This window comes from Lissotriton vulgaris, chromosome 8, assembly GCF_964263255.1.
Source record: "Lissotriton vulgaris chromosome 8, aLisVul1.2, whole genome shotgun sequence".
NCBI lineage: Eukaryota > Metazoa > Chordata > Amphibia > Caudata > Salamandridae > Lissotriton > Lissotriton vulgaris.
The window spans coordinates 1,557,305,440-1,557,330,487 of NC_141696.1; the positions used below are offsets into that span (position 1 = coordinate 1,557,305,440).

A 25,048-nucleotide genomic window follows, 5' to 3' on the forward strand; every position below is an offset into this window, starting at 1 on the left:
CATCGGGAGGCCACTGCAGCTTGAACTACACATTATCCTGCCAGAGCTGCAAATGACAGTATCAACACAACTACTAACCATCACACTCCGGTAAGTGTGACAATTCAGACGATTCCATGCCCCAAAGCTATTAGGATGGCTTACGCTTATATGCAGACGATCTGATACTAATCAGCCACACCCCAGTAGGCCTGCAACATCTTATTACCACAACAAGTACATTCTCCAATAAAAACGGCCTGACCATAAACATGGAAAAATCGAAGGTGATGGTTTTTAATCAAAAATCAAAAAAGCAGGGGGCGTGGCCAGCGACATGGCGGAGTAAGACGTGCCTCTGCTCGGCTCCCAGGATACTGCATAAATCCAACATCCTAATTACACCATAAACTTCCGAAACCTTAACAACTTGAAGCCAGAGAGACTCCGACAACTTTGCAGTCCGACTCGCCTGAAATCCTGCTGAGGAAGGGCTGAAATCGGCACTGAGAGGGGAACACCGGCTGGCGCAGCGGACCTGCGGCAAGATGGCGACCGGGCCTGCTCCTTCAGCCTGAGGGAAGCTTTGCCCGGGGCCCTGGAGCGCACGGCCCTTGGGCCCTCCGCATCCGTGAGACCTGTTTCGTGGCCCAGCCGAGGGAGAGGCGAGTATTCCCCTTCTTCCACACCCGGAGGTTGCTGTGTGGAGATCTGGATCTGTGGGCGCCTACAGGGATTGATGGAAGCCCGGACAGAGGCTTGCCGCCCCTTCGGGGCCGGAGAACGGGGCGAGCGGCGGCAGAGAATCGGCGACGGTGGAGCCCGATGCAAACTGTGGTCCGGGTAAGGAGGGGGGCCGAATCGGTCAGGAGGCCTCGATTCTAGACACTCCCCCCCCCCCACCCCCCCCTCACCCTGGGACCGGGACTTGAATTGCCGGGGCTCCTGCCGGCAGACCTGACACGCTTGCGGTTGGCTGGCCGGGCTCCCGTCCTCCCCCCTTCCCCCGCTTCCACCCCCACCTTGTATACCTCTGCCAGCACGGTGCGGGATGGCCTGAGTCCCCGGGCCGCTTCGCAGGAGACCCACGGCCTGGGCCGCCGTCGAGGGGGAAGGGACCGCGATAGTCTTGGAGTGTGCCGTAGGTGGGCCTGGATCGAGCTGGCGCCGACTACATTGAGATCTAGCCCGGACTACTTGCCCCTCTTCCAGAGAGACGGGTGCCGTAAGATAAGGATTGGGACGCTTGGGACCCCCGCCGGGCTTGTCAACCGCCCGGGGAGTACATCGTGGGGGTCGCCGACCGCCGCCGCTTATAAGAGGGGGGCCCGGCCGCGGATGGTGGATCCGGGAGGAGGAAGGAGCCTATATCCGATCCAACGGGGAACTGTGGCCACGAACCTGAGTAACTCTTTCCCCCACCCCGCCGCCCTTGCCCTCTCCTCCCGGGCTGTGAATTGCCAGTGAGGCCTACTGATCTGAGGGTGACCGGACCGGCGTGTTTTTTCTCCCCGCCGCCTCCATTGACTTTCTGGTCACACCGAGAGGCTCCTGCTCAAGACCAGGATTCGACATGGGGAAAAGAGACCCAACCCCGAGGCCGGCCAAGCAGGAAACCATCGATAGCTACGCCACAACGCGGTCACAGAGATAGACGGCCCCGGCGACACTCGGCGCACGCACGGACACGACCATAATTATGGAGGCGATCCAGGCCTCAAGGGCAGATATTCAAAACTCTAGAATGGCACTTGAGACAAAAATTGGCGAGGTGGGATCAGAAGTCCTCTTACTGCGCCAGGACTTCCGAAATTTTAACAGAGAGAGTGACTGCCACTGAGACCAGAATTGGCGAGGCGGAGGATTCCCTTACTACACTCAAGAAAGATATGGCGGAGCTACAGGCGTCACACAAACAGCTGCTGTGGAGAGTGGACGATGCCAAAAATAGGGCAAGGCGTAACAACCTCCGCTTCGTGGGTTTTAGAGAGGGCATTGAGAAGACCGACGTAGCAGCATTTCTCCATGACTGGCTGACATCGACATTTCCACAGGCTCAATTTTCGAACTGCTTTATCATAGAAAGGGCACACAGGGCCCTGCTCATGAAACCTCCGGAGGGAGCAAGGCCGCGACCGATCATTGCCCGCTTCCTTAACTTTGCGGACAGGGACCTCATCCTGAGGGAGGCAAGGAAAAAAGGGGAACTCAGACTGGAAAACGCAAATATCATGATCTTCCCGGATTATAGCCAGGATGTGCAGAAACAACGCCGTTCTTATGACTCAGTTAAGGCAAAACTGCGGGAAATGCATATATCCTACATGTTGCTCTTTCCGGCGAAATTGAAGGTATTGTATAAGGGCAGATCGCACTTCTTCAATCGCCCTGAGGAGGCCTGGCAGTGGTTAGAGGAACGACCTCTGCTCCGTGAAGCAGAGGAAGAGGGACGCAGGATCCGCTTCAAAATGGCGGCAGCCAACTTCCGGAGAAGCCCGCCTAAGACGCAACGGTCCCACATTCGGAGGATAAAACGCCACACATTCTCTCCACTGGATTCGGAACGCCCTGCGACAGCCAGAGGAGAACGGAACCGAAATGCAACCATGGAGGAGAATCCGACGCCGGGGTCCAGATTCAGCAGTCTGGCTCACCATACGGTCGAAGAGATGGAGAACGCCGAAACTGAACATTCGTCTGACTTGGAGGAATCGACAGATGGCTCGCTACACCCTTTAGTAGTGGCGATCCGAGAGATGGAACAGGGAGCGACTGGAGGAGTGGAGGATCGTGACCTGGACACACAAGGTTCCCACTCGTGAAGAAGTATGGAACTGATATCTGTAACGGCAGTGCACCGCTGCCGAGCGCACACAAGTTACAACCGCTACTTTTTGAGTACTGTCTGACACTGTTGTTGTTTGATTGACTAGTTGCCACCTTTCGTGGCCCACGGGGCAGGGGACCCCGTCCTGTCGCTGGCTGAACAATTGAGCTGGTGGCAACAACGGTTGAAGCCCTAGTGTTCTCCTAGTTGGGGTGGTTAGTGGGAGGGCGACAGACCTTTACCGCCCGAAAGTCCTGTGCTCTCTTGGTTACAAGTATGGGATGGACGGGAGGGGAAGGTGGGGAGGGGGTGGCGGGGGTTTGGGAAGTTCGAACAGTTTGCGGGGGGACTTTGGGGGGAGGTGGGAGGGAAACAGTTGGTTGATCACAGTCATGTCCATTGTTGCAACATTCTACGCTCAAACACCAGGGATCACCCACACTACCTTGTTAATACCTCAGAATGGCAAGTGCATTAGCTACACAACCTGTTGACCAATCCAGACTCAGCGTCCTGACCTGGAATATAAATGGTCTTGGTAACAAGGTTAAGAGAGGACTAGTAAATGCATACATTAAAAGAATAGGACCAGATGTAATTTTCCTACAAGAAACACACCTTAAGGGATCTAATTGCTCCTTCATAACCAGGGGACGTTATAAAGTGTTGGCCCACGCGGGATACACCACGGATTCCAGAGGAGTAGCCATTATTCTAAAGACCACTTCCTCATTCTGCATCACACGCACATGGACGGATCCACAGGGGACAAGCGTGGGGGTTCAGGGGACATGGCGTAGACGCACATACACGCTGATATCGGTATACGCACCCCCAAACTACAGGCCAATGCACTCAAGACACTGGCAAACATTCTTCTCGAATCGGCTGACACCATTCAATTGGTGGGCGGAGACTTCAATGACGTTATGGATAGGAAGATGGACCGCTCAGGGACACCACCCACTAAAAATACCCAGACCCAACTCGCCCAGATGATTACCACTATCGGCCTTACTGATGTCTGGAGGTGGTTGCACCCGGGTCAACTCGCATACTCCTTTTACTCAGCCTCACATAAGGTATTCTCACGGCTGGACTACATCTTTATGTCCAGACAGGATTTGACCACGGACACTACTGCAGACTACAGGGCGAGAGGAATCTCAGACCACTCGCCACTGCTGATCAAAGTGGGTCAGAGAAGTGGAACGACAGGGGCTACCTGGCGACTAGATGCTTGGGAACTTAAAAATCCAACGGCCCTGAAGGGGGTGCAGGCAGATGTGCGAGTATACTTGGCCGAAAACGAGGGGTCGGTTGACTCAGGGGTAACCCTCTGGGAAGCCTTGAAACCGGTCATGAGAGACAGGATAATGAGTAGACTAGGAGATGAAAGGAAAAAACTCCAGGGAGAGGTAGCAGTGGCTGAACGGGCCATATTAGACATAGAGAGAGAGCACCCGACAGCAAAATCCCCCACTACCCTACGGAAATTGATAGATACACAGCGCCACTACAGAGAGCTAGTGACGGACGAGGCTAAGACTCAGAACTTGGCCACCCTCCATCGCCTATACGACGTGGGGGACAAATCTGGCAGGCTCCTGGTGTGGCTCAGTAGGAAGGAACGGGCAGCGCGATGGATAGAACACGTCAAAGATGCAGACGGCAGACTCGCCTGCAAAGATACACTCATCGCTGAGACTTTCTCTACCCACTATGAGCGATTTCACACCGCCAGAGACTTGGGCTCCTGCGATGATGCTCTTCGGTATATGAGCCAGACTGAGATTCCCTCTTTAGACCCTGAAACCGTTAAGGCCCTTGAGGCTGACATCACGATTGACGATGTCTCTTTGGCTATTACTAGGCTGAGATCTGGGAAGACCCCGAGACCCAATGGTTTCCCGACAGAATTTTTCAAGTGCACGGCGGACATCCTGGCTCCACACTTGAGAAATCTTTTCTTAGGAGCGTATCAGGAGGGGAGACTCCCCACAGACCTTTCCACGACTACCATCGTCCCAATCTACAAAGAGGGCAAACCACGAGAGGACTGCGCATCCTACAGACCTATATCCCTCCTGAATATCGAGGTGAAACTCCTTGCGACTGTCTTGGCACTCCGACTACGATCGGTGATACCGGATCTGATACACTTGGATCAGACCGGCTTCCTACCTGACAGGGCCACTAAATTTAACCTTAGGCGCACACACAACTGGCTACAGGAGGTAAGGGACAGAGAATCACCACACTGGTTCCTCTGCCTTGATGCAGAGAAAGCCTTTGATGCGGTTCATTGGCCGTTTTTGGAGGGGGTACTGGAGAAATTTGGATTTGGCCCCAAATTTTAGGCCTGGGTTCGACTCCTCTACACTGCGCCACGAGCCAGAGTACGGGTGAATGGAAGTCTATCTCGGGAATTCCAGATCCAGAGAGGAACCCGACAGGGCTGCCCTCTGTCGCCCCTTCTATTCACACTCACCATTGAGATCCTGGCGGCCCGGGTTCGACAGAACCCGACAATCAGCGGATTTAGAATAACAAACACAGATATTGCCCAGGAGAAGTTGTCCCTCTATGTGGATGATGTCCTCCTATACATCACTAACCCGGAGACAACCATCCCGGAGCTCTTCCGGGAGCTGGAAACCTATGGTAAACTCTCTGGTTATACAAATAACTGGCATAAATCAATCCTATACGACCCTGGGGGCGGTAACCATTGGACGACGTTGCCCCAACAATTAATAACTACTACAGAGGGTTTTCAATACCTAGGGATTTACATCACCCTTGATAAGAAACTCTCGCTTCAGAGAAATATAGAAAGGGTCTAGTTGAACTCAGCCGCGGATATGGAGAGATGGAAACGCCTGCCACTCACACTCTTAGGGCGAGCGGCCATGTATAAAATGATCGTTCTTCCCAAATACTTGTACGCCTTACAAAATGAATATTATTCCCTCCCGGACACACTACTACGTAAGATCCATTCGGATCTCTGAACCTTCCTCTGGCTAGGAAAACAACCTAGGATAGCGTTGACCACGCTTCAAAGCCACCAATATAGCGGAGGAATCTCACTCCCGAATCTGGAAGCCTACTATTGGGCGGAACACAAGACCCGAATTAATGAATGGTTACACATGCCGGCAGACCATCCCACGTACGCATTGGAAAGACATACCTTATCCACTCACAACTTACTGCACTACCTGTATGGAGGCCCCGCACATCGCACACTGCTTCCGACAACCCTTATAACACTACGTGTCTGGAATAAGGCCATGAAACCCACAGGCTGGGACAGGACTCCCACCCGACAGACACCACTCTGGCACTGTGTGTGGCTACATGAGTTACACAAACTAAAAGGTTTCAAGCGATGGGATGACATCGGTATCTCCACCATCGGTGATGTGATAGCAAAGGGGGATATGAAATCCTTTGAGGCTATGAGAGCCGAATTCGGACTTCAACATTCACAGTTTTTTAAGTATACCCAGTTCCGCCACGCTTGGAAGGCACAACATATACACCTGTCAGGGATAACAGAATATGCACCATTGGAAGGGAGGCTTCTACAAGAACGGATTCAGGGGAAAGCAGTCGCACTCACTTACAAAACATTAACCAATAACATGCTAGGGGACCTGGCGAAGCTTAGAAGTACTTGGGAGAGTGAGGTAGGAACACTTGATGACTTAGATTGGGACATGGTGTTAATGCATCCCCGTGAGGTTACGATTAAGTCCAGATTACGCCTCATTCAATACAATGTGCTACACAGAACTTATTACGACAGGGTACGACTCTATAAGATGGGGAAAATAGAGAACGGTAGATGTCTTCGATGCCACAGGGCAGACGGAGATTTTTATCATATTTTATGGTCTTGCACAGTAATTCAAACCTACTGGACCCACATCTTTTTAGAACTACAGGAGATACTGAGAGTACCACTGACACAGGAGCCTAAGCTGGCTTTATTGGGGATGTCCAATGATGTAGATCTGCCACGCCCACTTATAATATTCCTGGTTCTGGCCTTGGTGGTGGCCAAGAGAGACATTGCGAAACGATGGAGGTCCCAGACTCCTCCTGACCTGGAGGAATGGAGATATGGGCTGGACCTATACATGGCGGCTTAGAGGGTGACCTACAAATCCAGGGGATGCCCTAGGAAGTTCCGCAAGATTTGGTCCAAGTGGAGGCACTATCATGGACTCGATGGAGGGTTGGGGGACGGTTGAACCTATGCTTACTTTACCAGTTCACACGAGTGGAGGCGGGAGGGGCTGGGGAGGGGAGTTGAGAGATGCCTACTCATTGCTCAGTGTTCTTTCACAACTATGTGGTGTGACGCGTACCAACAGGTTGAGATTGTGGGGTGGCGGGAATGGAAACAGAGGGAAGACTGTTGCTAAATGCATGACTGTACTGTTGAGTTTTACACAAAATGCAAATAAAAATATATTTTTTTTAAAAAGCAAAAAAGCAAACATTTCAATGGTCTCTGCATGACCTCAAAATGGAAACAGTTAAAGAATACAAATATCTGGGGATAATTTTTGATTCCAATGGCTCATTCCAGCGACATGCAACAACAATAAAAAACAGAGGGATTTCACTGGCCATCGCTTTAAAAAATATCAAGAACAAAATAGCGGGCCAAACTTAATCCCCTTGCTGGACATATTTCGCGCAAAACTGCTACCATCAATAACATATGGCAGTGAATGCATGAGAGGGAGAGACGAGGACACTCTAGATAATGTGGTCAGTAAAACACTCTGAATACTCTTCTCACTCCCCCCCTACACCTCCCTAGCACAGTTAAGGCTGGAGTTTGGTTTACAGAAGCAGCAAATTGCACGTAAAGGCGCATATGCAAAATGCTGGCACAAAATAAAGAATGCTGAACCAGACTCCTTGAACCCATACCTTTGGAAAGAGCAGGAGACAAACAAGGGATCCCCCGCAACGGTCTACCTTCAAGCAGCTATAAAATTCCTTGCATTAAAAGACCTTTGGCACTCGAGCTGTTCACACAAGTGCTTCAAGCGCCTTGTCAACAAGTCAATAAAAATTATTTCCATGGAAGAAGACAAAGCAGCACTAACCAGGAGATCACACGGGTGGTTCGTGATCCAAGGCTACACTAGCGCCCTACCTCAGCCATACCTCAGTACCAGTTTCTCAAGGAAGGTGAAGGAAGATTTACTGCGGCTGAGGATGGGGGTAATTCCGTCCAAAGTACATCTTCCCCCATGGAAACGCCTGGAATTGAAGTCCAATTGCAGGCTTTGCGACAACCCAAAGGAGGACGTTCTGCACTTGTTATGTAGCTGCAAAGCTCTAGACCGTGCCTGAAGGGGCCAACTAACACAGCTCTGGAATCAAAATGGTGTGTGAACCCGCAGACAAGCCCTGTTGATTAGCTTCAAGGGAGAAGATATCCAATTAGCCTGCAGTCTAGTGCGCTTCATGAAAACAGTTAACACAATCCAAAATCCAGAGGCCACCGATTGCACTTGACTCAAAAAGACCTGCTTTTGCATCTTAAGAAAACTCTCTTTTGACTAACAAAGACTCAGTAAATCTTGAACTGCTCTTTTTTTACAAACATAATGTATTGCATCAGTTTGCACGGATCTCTCGTCCATATTTTTAACTCGCTTTTATTGTTTTTACCTTTTTGTAAAACTCTTGATCATGTATCTACTCCAATGCTTTTTAAAGAGTCATTGCAAAGATTTTTATTAATCACGCAATAAAGTTTATTATTATTATTACTATATAGAGCATTCTGCAATACCAGTGACACTCTGAATCTGCTCGCCCCAAATGTCTGTTTTTTTAGCAACGTTTTTACGCATAGGATTAGCACAGTGCTATAAACGCTGAGCTAGAAAGTGACAAAGCCTTTTGTCATTTATTCAGCAAAGTCTTGAAGCATAGGATTAGCACAGTGCTATTCATGCCGAGCTGTAAAATGATATAAGCCAGCCAAAGCAGTAATTCTGTGCCTGGAGTGGTAAATGGCTATTGTCATTTTACAACTTGGCATGGATAGCATTTTCCTAATGCCTATGCTTAAAGACTTTGCTGTATACATTTTTGCACCAAATCCATTTCAGTGACAAACATTAGTAGATGCTGCTGGTTCTCGTGTACATATTATTATTATTAAAAAGTATTTTTATGAAGCATGCATCAAAGCGCTACTCACAAAGGTTCGATGCTCTTCCATTCATACCACATCCACAGAAAAGTGTATTATCATATATGCCAACATTTTATATGAGGAAAGTGTGAAAATGTAAAAGAATAATCGGAAGAATGTATTTCTCGCATTGACTTCTATAGAGGCATAGGAAATTTCAGGCAGGAAAGAGCCATAATAAAGCCATTTCTTTTCTTCGAAAATCATGAGGCTCTGGTTTGCATCGGGCCAATTGGCATGTATGTATTATGCCTTTGGAAATGTGCTTTGGCACCTTGTCAGGGTTATGAAACGTTACATAGGTGAAACTAAAATACCACCAAGAGACAGATAAGGTCCTGACTACACCTCATGCTCTGCACAGCAGCAGGATGTCTCTGTGCAGGAGAGTTTCTGTACACAGTCAGGGTAAAGATGGAAGAGGCAGCAACAACTGGAGGAGTAGGGAGGCTCAAGCAGCTGCTCAGACTAGAGCAAAACCGCCTCTCCTCACCAAAGAGAGCTGATGGCTTCTATGACTGCTCCACAAGCACCTCGTCAGTAAGTTCAAGCTGAAAGGAAAGGTCTCTCTGAGCTGAGATGTGTGCCAAGGAGTAGGAATGGTGATATGAGGAGAGATTGGGCAGTAAGAAGAGCAACCCTGCCAAGTACGAAGCAAGAGGGGTTAAACTAACAAATTTTGTTGAGGTGTCCGAATCACTGCAGTAAAAGAATTAGTCATGCTATAGAAATCTTTATAAATAAATACTAGAGCCGTTGACCACTTGTGTGAGGTGCTTCACAATAAGGAGCTGTGAATTTAAGTAGTGAGCATGCACCCTCCATGTGCGTTCTGTTTCAGATAATGTGACTGGTATCTCAATTGGGCAGTAACAACACTATTTCACTTTTGTGTCTATGTGGTTCAGCCGAGCCCTGCCTCTGCTGCTCTCGCTCCAGTCTTCACTGAACCATGTAGCCTAAGACCCAGGGCGTGGTAAACATAACTAATACAGGATCAATCAATGAATCAATCAATCTTGCCAAGCGCAACTAACGGTTTCAAGATGCTTGGGGGGATCGGGGAGGGGCTGGTCAGTCGAAGGCCCTGTGGTTTGTCGTATCGTAACTGCCTGACCCCTGTCTGTGACAGGACAGGCAGAGCAGGAAGGGGCGTGGGGAGGAAGTAGAAGGGAGGAGAAAGGGAATTCAGTTAGGGGTAGGAGACGTAAGAATAAAGACCTCTGAACAATACCTCCTGGCTCCTATGGTATATATAAGGGGGGGCGCGACACTGGCGACGAGGGTGGGATGATCATCGAAGCCCACACTGCCCAGACCCCTGCCGTATGCACACGGCCCAAACACAGAGAGCCTGCAGCCTGCATCAGCACAACGCGGAGGAGCGCGAAAACGGGACGCTCTGCACGCCGCGTTTCGAGTGCGGGCTGCACCACCACCAGAGAACCTACAAGAAGCTGCCTGCACGTCCGGAGGGCCAAGTGAAGCACCCCAAGTCGAGAGGCCACAGTTGGAAGCAAAAACGGCGCGAAACCGGCACACAGACCCGAGAGTGTCTGTGAGCAGCCCGCAGAGATCGATAGGCAGAGGGTGAGTCCCAAAGGGCTGTGGGCCTGCTAGAAACACGTAATAAACAAAGCAGTGAATACAGAGACATTTGTGTGTGCAAAGTGCATGAGGCCATGTGTCCCGAGCGGCGGCCATCTTGACGTCAGGCACTGCCCATAGACACCCATTAGAATTTCAGTGTCGGCCATTTTGAAGTCAGGCATCGCCAAAGAATAAGAACTTTGAACAAGTTTCCCAGCGGATTGGAGAAGCTGAAACACAGATTCATACTACAGCAGCCAATCGAATTAATCTACAAACAAAATGTCGGTTGTTAGCTCAACAGGTGCCACAGGAGGAGCACCGGTAGCCCCAGGCAACCCAGCCCCGGATAACCCACCATTGCCTGCACCAAACCCTCAGGCATTCATGGGAGTGCCATACTTGCGGCCTCTGGACCCCCTGGAACTGACGTCCGGCAATAGTATGGGACCCAAGTGGAAGAGCTGGGCCGAGGACTTTGAAGACTACATGACAGTGTCTCAGGTACAAGACCCCAAGCAAAGCAAAAGTTAATAGCCTTGCGGAACTTGGTGGGGAAAGACATTGCGCAGATCATCAAAGAACTGCCGAACGCGGCCACCGCCTCATATGACGATGTCAAAGGAGCCCTCGACCGAAGATTCCTACAAAAGCGCAATTTAGATGACGAACGTTACACATTCAACTTAGCCACTCAAGAGAGAGAGGAGCGCATGTGTGATTTCATCGTGCGCATCAGACGGCTAGCTCACCATTGCGACTGCGACAACTTCAATACCGAGGATGCACTGCGGCTCCGCATAATTGAAGGCTGTCACTCTGGGTCACTACGTCGTCGACTACTGAAGAAGCACTACAGCCTCGAAGAAATTGAAGAAATGACACGAATCAACCACCAGGCGGAAGATCACGCGAAGAAGATGGAAACAAATAAAACGGATAGGAAAGAGCAAGCATTCAGAATGCAGGCACACCAGGAAAAGAAACATCGGACTGACCGACACAAAACGAACAAGCCAACACACTTCAAGTCTTCACGGAGACCATTGTCACGACATGAATCGCGACAAACCAAATCTAACAGATCTGCACCTGCGTGTTGCAGATGTGGCCAGGACTATCCTTATTCAGGACAATGCCCAGCCATGGGTCAAAGATGCCACCGCTGTGGCAGGGAAAATCATTTTGAATATGTCTGTCAGGCTCAACGCTAAGGGCGAAGATCCTCAAAAACTCGACCAACCACCCAGCATCACGCACGTGCAGTGTAAGGGAGGGAAGAACATTCCTCCAGCTCCTCCTGATCGAGTGTCTGATCTGTGAGCTCTCACCGATCACGAAGATCAACATCCAGTGAGTCATCCCGCACGCCTGTGCCGCAAGACAGTGACGAATATATCTGTATGGTATCTGACCCAGATCGATTAAAAAAATATCCGAAGCTAGACATCCGGATAGGAGAACATCCAGCCAAGTTTGTTCTAGACTCAGGAGCCTCACTAAACTACATCTGCGCACTGGAATATCAGAGCATGAGGGTACCACCCCAGTCCCAGGAAGACCAATCGTGTCTGGCATCGGTTCAATCTTAGAACCCCTTTCTCAATTCTGTGATGCTTTCCTGCAACCTCTGGTCAAGTCCATCCCATCTTATCTGCAGGACACGAGAGATGTGCTTCGTCTGATCGACGATATGGACGGCAGGGAGGACATTGATCTTCTCTTGACACTCGACGTGGAAGCGTTGTACACTAATATACCCCAACAGGCAACGCTGGAAGTAGTGGACTCCCTCCTACGACAAGAGGAGTGGCTGTCCCCTACCCCGGTTTCATTCATAATGGAGTTGGCACATATTGCATTGACTGAGAATTTTTTCAAATACGAGTCCAATTTGTACCACCAGATCCGCGGGACTTCGATGGGCTCGACCTTTGCGCCGAGCCTGGCATGCCTCTACATGGCATCGTTTGTGAAAAAATGCATTTACCCCCCTGAACACAACCCATTCCGTGAAAATCTCACGTGTTGGCGCCGGTACATCGACGACATCCTGGTGTTCTGGAAGGGGGACCGGACGACATGTGAGGCCTTCTGTACATGGATAAACCAACAAGACCCATTTCTTAAGTTCACGGGCACCATCTCCGATACATCCATACCCTATTTGGACCTCAGCATAATCCTGGAGCCAACCACAATCAGCACCACTCTCTACAAGAAGGACACTGACAGGAACAGTCTGTTGCCTTACTCCAGCCACCACACGAGATCCCTGAGGGATAATCTCCCCTTCGGACAATGTCTCCGTCTTCGGAGAAACTGTAGTTCAATCACTGACTACAAACGACAAGCGCATGCCCTGCAAACCAAACTTCTGGACCGGGGGTACCCCACACGTCTTCTGAAAAACTCCACCAAACGAGCCCTCAACAACAACAGAGAGGCCCTACTTGAGACACACCCTAAGGAGCCAGATGATAAGATCACTTGTGTTACCTCATTTACAAGAACCTCCCCATTCATCAAAAAAACTGTCAGTACTCACTGGGGCATTCTCAACTCCGCAGGGATGGAGTTACCGCGCCCACGGTTTGCCTTTAAAAGGACGGCTAACCTCAAGGACACCCTTATCCACACCCGTCCCAAGAAAACCAGCGCTCAATCTGTTAATACGCTTTGGGACCTCCCCCCAGTCACTGGACACTACCGCTGTGGTTCCTGTGTTGTCTGCCCTCAGACGATCCAGGGCAAGACCGTTGTACTCAATAACAACTTCACTTGGACAATGAACAAACATACCAACTGTAACAGCTCCAGATGCATTTATGTTTTGATCTGCCCTTGCGAATTGTTGTACATCGGGATGACAATGCGTCCTGTTAAACAACGAATAATGGAGCACAACAGTAACATCCGATGTCACAGGACACACACAAAGCTCTACGAACACTGCAAGGACAATAATCATTCCCCAGAGAACATCCGATGGACTGTCATTGAGTCTTTACCAAACCTGAACCAACAAGCCCTGTTCAGATATGAACAGAGATGGATACACCGGCTTCAGAGCGACGAATTGGGATTAAATGATGGGGTGCCCTGGGCGACACTCGCCAGATAGTTATTAATCTGGACTAGTTGTCCACTTCCAAGTGCTTTCACATGCCCCACTAGACTTCAAAACCCATTCCAAGATGGCCCCCGCTTCCTATGGCTCGGGCCGCGCTATCTCCAGCTAACCTAACCCCTCCTTGCTTTTTACTCCCGCGTGCCGTAACCTAGCAACCTGAGGGACACACCCCTCTGCGCGCGCTCTACTCCTCCTTATTTAGACCAGACAGTGCCTAACTACCGTGCCGGCTATCCAGTTACCTGAGTTCCTGTGGGAGGGGTAGGTGCAGAGATACCTGCCACCAGCGACCTTTGAGGTAAGGTGTGGATCTGAGCCCCGATGTACAGCTTGCAACCTGCGTATATACGCAGCAAGCCCACTCCCGCATATGGGTTTCCGGATGGTAAATGTTTCCCTAACGATCCCGCTAAATGCGTTACTTCCCCCGTAGGAATTCCTCTCTCGCTGCTGGCCCCACCTGGACAGCTCGTGAGGCTTTAAAGAGGAACCACAACGGGTAAGTACAACAGCGATTCGTAGATTGGCCTGTCTCACGCGCACTCGTTGAGCATGGCATGTTTACTTATTTCCTCGCTGGGATATACGACCTCCCCGCCAGCGTTGAATTAACCTTGTAACAGAGTGTCAAATCACCTTTAATGGTTTAATCTGTGCGGCTTTTCACCATTTGTGGCTTAAATCTTAGCCCACAAATGTATGCATAATATTTTATTACTGGCGCCACCCGCCGCTCGACTAAACGAGGGTGTACCACCACCATCTAGTATACTGCACAGGCGAGAGAACGGCGCCTCCACTTAGATGCATGCTATAGCGATTCAGCATGGCAGCACAATGCAGTGCGGTTCACCCACGCGCACTGTAATAATAATTTTTTTAAAACCACTCTCTCTCACAGCACTACCCGACCCTGTCACTACCTAGACAGAACGTTACCCACTGGGCACGTATCCTCTGACACTTTGAATATAGGCACAAATATGATGTACTCCGGTCCATATTTACTTGTGACATCATCTTCTGCTTATTTCCTTTCAATTTTCCAGGAGGTCCCTCGTAAGGAACCGTTTTCGAACGACATTATACAGGTCGTATACCGGTGTCCTCTTAATCTGGAGGATGCTAGCAATTATATGAGCACGAAGGTCCTGACGAATCGCCCTTAGGGCGAGAAACATGTCGACCGTTTTCACAACAAGGGTTGAATAAAGGTTTGGTCTCATTGTTCACCACTCCTTAATACCCCTTCACCTTTTTTAATAAAGCAGTGAGCCTGACCAATAAAATAATCTCTATTAGGACTCTACTGACTTTTTTTAAAACACACCACCACGCTCACTATTGCACTTTCTTTAGGCCCCTCACACCCACACACCCGTTGGCTCGGAATAGAAGATCTCCGCCAAAGTGCAGCTTCCCTTGCTGCCCGACGGGCATTGCACCGCCAGCCTGCCGTAGGAGCAGGATACCGATGATGACGCTGGACGGTCATCGGCTGGGACAACAGTTGTGGTCCTGCCGTTAACCTGTGTGAGGTATCCTTACATTCTGAAAAGGGTCTACACCATGCACTTAACCCCCACCTTTTTACTGAGTGAGAGAGAAGATAGGCTGAGCTAATTTTCTAGCTCCCATTGGGGAACTCTGTACAACACTTTTTGTTTGCTGTTGCAGATGTGGCCAGGACTATCCTTATTCAGGACAATGCCCAGCCATGGGTCAAAGATGCCACCGCTGTGGCAGGGAAAATCATTTTGAATATGTCTGTCAGGCTCAACGCTAAGGGCGAAGATCCTCAAAAACTCGACCAACCACCCAGCATCACGCACGTGCAGTGTAAGGGAGGGAAGAACATTCCTCCAGCTCCTCCTGATCGAGTGTCTGATCTGTGAGCTCTCACCGATCACGAAGATCAACATCCAGTGAGTCATCCCGCACGCCTGTGCCGCAAGACAGTGACGAATATATCTGTATGGTATCTGACCCAGATCGATTAAAAAAATATCCGAAGCTAGACATCCGGATAGGAGAACATCCAGCCAAGTTTGTTCTAGACTCAGGAGCCTCACTAAACTACATCTGCGCACTGGAATATCAGAGCATGAAACCACGACCCAAACTAGAACCTGCGGCTGTCAGGATACTCACGTGGATGTCCAGGAAGCCACTACCGTGCCTAGGCCGTTTCCACACGACGTTGTCATACAAGGACCGACAGATCCAAGCTTACATCCACGTTGTCGAAGGCCCAGATGTAGCTGATTGTCTGCTCAGCTTGCCGACAGCTGAAAGATTGAGGCTCGTGGAACTTCTCTACATGACTGAAGATGCCCCAGACATCGTTGCAAAATTCCCAAATCTCTTTAAAGGGCTAGGAAAACTAAATCAATTCAAGGTGAAAGTACACATTGATGAGCGAGTAACTCCGGTGGCGCAACACCACAGGAAGGTACCGTTCCACCTACAGCAGGCTGTCGATGATGAACTCCAGGACCTGCTACAGACAGACATCATTGAGCGCACCTCGGGACCAACTCCATGGGTGTCACCCGTAGTGGTTGTACCGAAGAGGGGGCAGGATAACAAAGTGTGCCTGTGCGAAGACATGCGAGCACCCAACGTGGCCATTGAGAGAGAACGCCACCCTGGGCCACACATCAGTGAGATGATTGCTCGCCTCAACGGAGCCACGGTATTCTCGAAACTCAACCTCAACAAGGGATACCACCAGCTAGAGCTACACGACAAGTCACGCTACATTACCACCTTTACAACACATCAAGGGCTCTTCCGATACAAGCGTCTGAACTTTGGCATCTCGTCAGCGGCCGAAATATTTCAAGAGGCTATCAGACATGTGATCCAAGGAATCCCCAATGCATTTAACTACAGTGACGATCTGCTGGTATTCGGAAAAGATCAGACCGAACACGACACAGCTCTAGACAGAGTATGCCACGCACTGTTGAAGGCAAACCTGACCTTAAATACAGCAAAATGCGAGTTCCACAGGTCAACTTTGAAATTCTACAGGCATATCTTTTCCAAAGATGGCATGAAGCCGGACCCAGACAAAGTCTCTGCCCTTGAGGATACACCAACTCCGCGTGATGTTAGTGACCTCCGTTCCTTCCTTGGAAATGCAAGCTACTGTGCGAGATATATTCAGGACTTCGCCACCATCAGCCACCCCCTTCGAGAGCTCACTCGTCAGGGTCAACCTTTTACATGGACAGCTGCTTGTGACCACTCCTTTCACAAAATTAAGCATGCCGTTGGTTCCGCTATCAACCTGGCATACTTTGACGCAAAGAAACGAACTGAAGTCACTGTTGACGCCAGCCCCGTGGGCCTTGGCGCCATCGTGGCGCAGTACCAGGAGGACTCTGAACAATGCCACATCATTGCCTATGCCAGTCGCAGTCTCACCAACACTGAGAAATGATACTCTCAACCGGAGAAAGAGAGTCTGGCGGTGGTATGGGCCTGCGAACACTTCCACCTTTTCGTCTACGGCAAACATTTTACCATCTTTACAGACCACCAAGCTCTTGTCACCATCTTTGGTAATCCAAAAGCCAAGATGCCTCCGCGCATTGAAAGATGGGGATTGCAACTCCAAGACTACATATACACCATTGTCCACAAGCCAGGGAAGTCGGAAAACCCAGCGGACTACATGTCCCGACACCCTAGGACAACCACCAGTGGGGAGCACTCACTGGCCGAGGACTATATCCACTTTGTCATTGACACGGCATGTCCGCCCACAGTTCCCCTAGCGGCAATCCAGGAAGCATCCGCTCAGGACCCCATCCTTCAAGATGTCACAGATCGCATACGTAACAACGCGTGGCGACATGTGAAAGACACGTCTCAGGATTCTGGCCACAAAGCCCAGGAACTGTCCGCATTCAAACACGTTCATGAGGAACTCTCCATCAGTGAAGACGGTTTGATCTTGAGAGGGGGGAGGATTGTCATTCCCCAAAGACTAAGGCAAGGAGTAATCAACCTCGCTCACGAGGCCACAGAGGGATAAGTGCCACGAAAAAGGCTTTACGAGAACGTGTCTGGTTTCCGACACTCGACCAGATGGTAGAAGACACACTCAAAGACTGTGTTTCATGCCAACTAGTAAGCCGTGAGGAACCACCCGCTCCTTTACAAATGTCAGAACTACCAGAAGGAGTATGGCAGCAGGTCGCAGTCGATTTCTTCGGCCCTCTAAAATCTAGCCAATACATCATCGTCATCATGGACGAATACTCCCGGTTTTCCTTTGCACACCTGATATCATCTACCAAAGCAACTACAGTAATCCCAGTTCTTGATGAAACATTCGCAGCATGGGGCATACCATTACGAGTCAAATCGGACAACGGACCACCATTCAATGGACACGAATTTGCAGAATTCGCAAAACACCTTAATTTCAAACTTCAAAAGATCACACCCCTATGGCCCCAAGCCAATGGCATGGTAGAACGCTTCATGGGGACACTGAAGAAAGCTTTGCAACAAGCGGAACTGAATCACCGGGACATCCAATAAGCCCTGAATGAAGTGTTAAGAGCATACCGCACCACGCCTCATAACACAACCAACCGATGTCCAGCCACTTTGATGCTGGGAAGAGTACCACGCACTCGGCTGCCCACCCTGGACAATGCACTACGACCAAAAGTCACAATGATTGATCACGAGACACTAGTCAAAATAGACTACGACAAGAAACTACAAATGAAGACATATGCTGATCAAAGCAGACATGCAAAAGACACCGACATCCAAGAAGGAGACTGGGTGATGGTCCGACGTGACCGTAAAACCAAAGCGGACAGTCGCTACCTCGATCACCCCTTGAAGGTTAGCCGCCGGAAAGGAACCATGATTACAGCAGAAGGTGATCACAAACGGATCACTCGAAATGTTTCACATTTCAAGAAATGCAATCCTCATGGACGCCACGAAAGTCAATACTGGGAGTCCACCACTGACTCAGAAAGCAGAAGCAGTGATCAAAGTCATCCCAGCCCGGCAAGACAAGACGATAGCGTGCGCCGCTGACAGGACACCAGAACAAGCTGACCGCCCCAGGCGACAGACCAGACGGCCGGTGCGCCTCATTGAAGTGATATAAGAAGCAGTAAGACTTTGTACAAAAGGGGGAGATGTTGTATCGCAACTGCCTGACCCCTGTCTGTGACAGGACAGGCAGAGCAGGAAGGGGTGTGGGGAGGAAGTAGAAGGGAGGAGAAAGGGAATTCAGTTAGGAGGTAGGAGACGTAAGAATAAAGACGTCTGAACAATACCTCCTGGCTCCTGTGGTATATATAAGGGGGGGGGGCGACATGGTTAAGTCGAAGAGCCAGGTCTTTAACTAAATTAAAAATGAGCAGACTCCTAAATGAAAGATGATAAAGTATACAACTCAAATAAATTGGTGGAAAATGCATTCTATTATGTTAAAATTATGAAAAATCAACTGGTTAAAGCAATCGCTGTAGAGATTTAGTGTTTAACCATACAGAGAAACTGAATTTAAAGCTTCTCATTCCTCAGCAGGATGCAATTTGTGATATGTATCTGTTTCCATGCATTGTATTGCTTGGTTTCAAAAGAGCAAAGGCGTCACTCCAAGTTACACACACCTGGCAGTTCAATGTCACTCGTACGTGCACTAAAACCATCAAAATGTCACACATAAGAAATCTGAAAACTGGGCAGCTATGGAGTAGAGGTGGGACGGGGAGAGGAGGACAGGCTGCACAGGAGAGTTGGGAAGTGGAGAGGCTGCACAAGAGAGGTGGGAAGGGGAGAGGCTGCACAGGAGAGGTGGGGTGGGAGAGAAGGGAGGGGAGAGGCTGCACATGAGAGGTGGGAGGGGGAGAGGCTGCACAGGAGAGGTGAGAGGGGGAGAGGCTGCACATTAGAGGTGAGAGGGGGAGAGGCTGCACACGAGAGGTGGGAGTGGGAGAGGCTGAACAGGACAGATGAGAGGGGGGGAGGCTGCACAGGAGAGGTGGGAGGGGGAGAGGCTGCGCAGGACAGGTGAGAGGGGGAGAGGCTGCACAGGAGAGGTGGGAGGAGGAGAGGTGGGAGGGAGAGAGGCTGCACAGGAGAGGTGGGAGGGGGAGAGGCTGCACAGGAGAGGTGGGAAGGGGAGAAGCTGCACATGAGAGGTGGGAGGGGGAGAGGCTGCGCAGGAGAGGTGAGGGGGGAGAGGCTACATATGAGAGGTGGGAGTGGGAGAGGCTACACAGGAGAGATGGGAAGGGGAGAAGCTGCATAGGAGAGGTGGGAGGAGAGAGGCTGCACAGGAGAGGTGGGTGTGGGAGAGGCTGCACGGGAGAGGTGGGAAGGCTGCACAGGAGAGGTGAGAGGGGGAGAGGCTGCACAGGAGAGGTGGGAGGGGAGAGGATGCACAGGAGAGGTGGGAGGGGGAGAGGCTGCACAGGAGAGGTGGGGGGAGAGGCTGCAGAGGAGAGGTGTGAGGGGAGAGGCTTCACAGGAGAGGGGGGAGGGGAGAGGCTGCACAGGAGAGGTGAAGTGGCCGCAGCCCGGGTGGGAGGGGGGGACATGCCTTGAAGGGGGGTGCATAGTTCAGGTTGTCTGAAGGGGGGGGGGACTGAAGACTCTACCTGCGCAGACACCTGCTCAGAGCCCTCGGCCTGGGACGGTGAAGATAACAATCCGAGGCCAGCGGTGACGTCCGGGGTCAGAGGGTGAAGGTCACCGCACAGACAGAAGATCCTTCCACCCCTCCAGCTGCTGGAGCCGAGGAAGAGGCCGGAATTGTCCGCATTCACTGCTGCTGCTGTCTCTGTCCCCACTGACCCGGAAGTGCAATACGTGTATGCAAGGCTGAGAGTAACTGAAAGAGACAACGGATTGCGAAGTAACACATAGCCATCAATAACCCTTCCAGGCCTCGCGCCTGAACCCAGCAGTGTCCGCTTCCGCCTGATACCTGCCTCGGTCTCTGGAGATTGCTTTTCCTCCGACATCATTTCCTGCACGTCTTAGTCGGGCTTCCTCTTCCGGGTCAGAAGGCAGAGACAGCATCAGCATTAAACGCTGGCAGGCCCCTGCAGCTTCAGAGGGGGCATCTTTGTCTCAGACCCACAAACCCCTCCAGGCCCCGGGTCTTCAGCCCGAGGAGGAGGGAGCTGGACCCGTCCGCAGGCTTCTGCTCAGGTAGGAGGCTGTCGGGCCCCCTGGGCGTGTAAAAACCATCTCTCCCCGGGCCGAGCTGAGCTCTTCTGGGCAGAGGCCTCTGCAGGGAGCCCCGGCTCCGGGCTGGGCTTTATCAGCGGTTTGCGGGGGCAGGAGGAGGGAAGCTGCACCCCTTAACCTGGAAGCAGGGCTTCGAATAGGGGGAGGGGGGGGGGGGGGGGAGAGAGGCTCTCAAAGGGGCGACGACTGTGTAATGAACATGTAAGATAAAACTCTCTTTGCTGCCTCACTGGTACTTCGAAACCTCTTTCTGTTATTGCTTCCAGATCTATAATAGAAGTACTGAAATGCACTTAAAACAAGCCCAGACTATTGGCTTAATAAATTTAGATGAAGGAGGCATAACAACACCTATGTAATAAATAATAGTGACAATGCTTCATGTTTGTAATTATGATACTGCGAAATAACTATACTACTCCAATAGAAATGTTAAAGAAAACTGTAAAATAGTTACTTTTATTTACTGTGGGCTTGAGAAAATGCCTAGAAGCCTGTAATACTTGGCAGTGTTGTGTCTTGAGCCTGGAACATGTCCTTACTCTTCTAGACTCGAGCACTGCACAGCTGTGTTCTTGCGCTCGCGTATAGAATGCATCCTCGCTCTGCCTATGTATCATCATTCAAAGTGCATCCACGCTCTGCTTATGTGTTTATTCAAACTGTGGCTGGGGTTCCTGATGTATGTTGGTGGGCAGATCAGGTGATGAGAGCTGGTTGGCGGCTGCGTCCCCTTTGTGAATCGGGGTTATGTTTCCAATAAAGAATAATCTATAATTCTGACTACGATTATTCTTTACAACAATGGCGACGATGGTACATAACCCCTAAAGAATCCACGCGAGTGACAACTTTTTGAACAAGAAGTACAAGCATAATAAGAGGAGTTTTAAGCGAGTCAAAAAAAGATAGTGAGATCGGCTACCACCCGTAGTGAACATCCAACGTAAGTCACATTTTACGTTTGTAACTTAAAGTTAACGTAATTGAGTGAAGAGTGAAGCGCATCTTCAAGGGAAATGCACTTGAGACTCATACTGATTAAAACCTTACGTTTTGGGATCTGATACCGCATCCGTAAATGGAACTGCAAAAGTGATACCGCTAGTCGGATTGAATTTAGCACAAATGCTTACTGAATTTTCCTCTTAAAGTGACAGAAGAAGAAACTAGTTACCGCAGTGTGTCATGGAATTATTTCTTTAAAATATAAATACTGTTGAGTTCAATTCAGAATTTAAAGAAAAATTTGAACAATTCTGAAAATGTTGTTATTCATCATCCGTTGTTATTTGTGAAGTTGCATGGATTTTGGAAAGTAACGACGTAATATCAATTGGAAGACATTAAGTTAAAGATTAACCTGACATTGGAATTTGCGTCTTCTAAAGGCAGGAACGTTCTGTTTCAAAGCTGGATTGGAGTGTTGAACACCGTTCACAGTACTACGCTCGACGTCATCACATGCGTAGGTACCAACGCAAGGTCACGCATTGAGTCAAGATACTGACTCCATTTTGTTTTACAGGTTACCTAGCAACAGCCAAGAAACTCGGAAGTACTCCTATATTATTGCTGAGGTACACATCGGAACTTGTATCGCACATTCCACATTGTTGACCTTTGGATTGATTTGAGCTTCATTTGGAATACGGTTGGAAAAGAATAACAATCACAGAATTACCCTCATCAGTGACACGCACACTGCGTGTCATTTCGACAATTCATAAGTGACACGCACATTGCGTGTCATTTCGATAACTCATCAGTGATACGCACACTCCGTGTCATTTCGGAAGTTATTCAGTTACACTTTCATATTCATCAGTGATAACGTGGAACTATTTTTACAAGGTATTGCGAGTGTATCATTTATTCATCAGTGATACACACACTATCAAATATTATAGTTATTCTAAGCTCAACCTAGTAATGTTATAATAAATCAAATCTGATTTTTGTATGGCCATGTCTTAATTGCTCATGGGCATAGATTAATTTAAGTGTAATGCGCAAATTGGTGCACGGTCTAACTCTTTAAAAGGAAATTGGTTTTATTCATTTTGATGTCAAGGATGGCAACTACTACAATGAATTTGCCTACACCACAGGCATTTTTGATAAGAGATGGGGAGGTTACGAGTCAGACATGGGAGGAATGGAGGGATTATTTGATAAATTATTTGGAAACGTTTGAGAGTAAGGAATTAACTCCAGAAAGGAAGAAGAAAATACTTTTGCATTGTCTTGGACCGGGTGGGTTGAGAGTTTGCAACAGAATTGAGAAAAAGAATGTAGGTGGAAGTGATAGTAATGTCTTGTGGAGTAGTGTGGCTCACTGGTTAGAGGCGGCAGACCCGAGAGCAGAGGACGGCCCGGGACCAGGGTTCGATTCCCGGCGCGGCAGGTTTCTGGACCAGGGTCAGCGGACTCGATAATTCTCTCGCCTCGGTGCCCACTCTGATCAGCGATCACACTCGGCAACTCTGGGCATTAGCTTGCCTCATCTTCACTAACGGCCCCACCAGACCGCCGGGGATGCCTGGTCTCACCCTGGAGATACCCATTAAGGGACCATCTCTCAGGGAAGCCAGGAAGGGTTTCGCAGCGGTCGAAGCGCCTTGGGACCCTACGGGTAAGTAGTGCGCTATATAAATGCCAATACATACAATACATTTACACAAGCTATAAATGATCTTAATGCTTATTTTGCACCCACTGTGTGTAAGGCAGTACATAGGTTTAATTTTTATCATAGGAGGCAAGAGTCTAATGAGAAAATAGAGGACTACATTGCTTCGCTCAGAAGACTTGCCTTGTCTTGTAATTTTGGTGCTATCGAGGAAGAATTAATACGCGATCAACTTGTGATGCATTGCCACAATAGTGGGTTGCCGGATAAGTTATGGGTAAATGGTGATGCCAGTCTAAAAGAAATCTCAGCGATAATTAGCAAAGCTGAATTAACCTCTAGGTGCGCTAAAACGGTGGTTAATAAAGCCAAAGGTGAGAATAGTGACGAAATAATTAATTAAGATAGTTAGGACGCCTGTTCAACCCAAAAGAAATTCTAACCAAAGTAGGTATACCGTTAAGGGAATAGGCGTAACAGGAGAAACTAGCAATGCTTCTGCCTTTGAGAATAAAGGGGATTGATTCCGTTGTGGTAGTTTAACACATCTTGCCAAAGACAGAAGATGCCCTGCCTTAGGTCAAACATGTCCCTATTGCAAAATGACCGGTCATTTTGCTAGAGCATGTAAAAATAATAAGAGTGTGAAGTGTGTTGTGGGAGTGTGCGATGAGGACTACGATAGCAGTGAGCAAGATGTAGGTGATGTTGTGGTTTCTTATGTAAATGACATGTGCGATGACATCTATGATAGTAGGGATTTAGATACTGGTGATAACGTTGTACATGATTTGATCATTGTATTAGATTTGATCTGTATGGTCACCTTCCGGGTCTTTCGCATTTTGGATAAAGCATCACGGGGTGGATTGCGTAATGCAGAAATATGCTAACAGGGACATAATTGTAGGCTTGCAATTTTTAAGATGTGTGTCAATTTAGGGAAATGGGCCACCAGAGTAGTAGAGAAATGAGTATAACAGGGAGAAATCCTTTTATCTTATATATTTTTTCTTATATATGTTTTTTTATTTTTTTTATTTTTATTGTTTTTGTCTCCGGTTGTTATTGTAAAGAGCGAGAGAAGAGTGTTGTGTCTCGAGCCTGGAACCTGTTCTTTACATTTGTTTTGGCTCGAGCACTGTTGTGTTGTTTTTGTAAAGGGCGGAGAAGTGTTGTCTCGAGCCTGGAACATGTCCTTACTCTTCTAGACTCGACCACTGCACAGCTGTGTTCTTGCGCTCGTGTATCGAGTGCATCCTCGCTCTGCCTATGTGTCATCATTCAAAGTGCATCCACGCTCTGCTTATGTATTTATTCAAACTGTGGCTGGGGTTCCTGATGTATGTTGGTGGGCAGATCGGGTGATGAGAGCTGGCTGGCGGCTGCATCCGCGTCTCCTCTGTGAAT

The 25,048-nt window shown here is 49.2% G+C and overlaps 2 pseudogenes across 2 annotated transcripts in view; one reads left to right on the plus strand and one right to left on the minus strand.

The window, feature by feature from the left end:
• Nucleotides 1–20,696, minus strand: part of LOC147700394 (uncharacterized) — a 34,620-nt pseudogene extending 13,924 nt beyond the window's left edge. The window contains exon 1 of the transcript XR_015299423.1: nt 20,412–20,696. The product of XR_015299423.1 is annotated as an uncharacterized LOC147700394 (transcript). The remainder of the gene's footprint in view (nt 1–20,411) is intronic.
• Nucleotides 20,697–20,830: 134 nt separating this feature from the next.
• Nucleotides 20,831–25,048, plus strand: part of LOC147700395 (uncharacterized) — an 85,417-nt pseudogene continuing 81,199 nt past the window's right edge. Inside the window, exon 1 of the transcript XR_015299417.1 lies at nt 20,831–20,967. The product of XR_015299417.1 is annotated as an uncharacterized LOC147700395 (transcript). The remainder of the gene's footprint in view (nt 20,968–25,048) is intronic.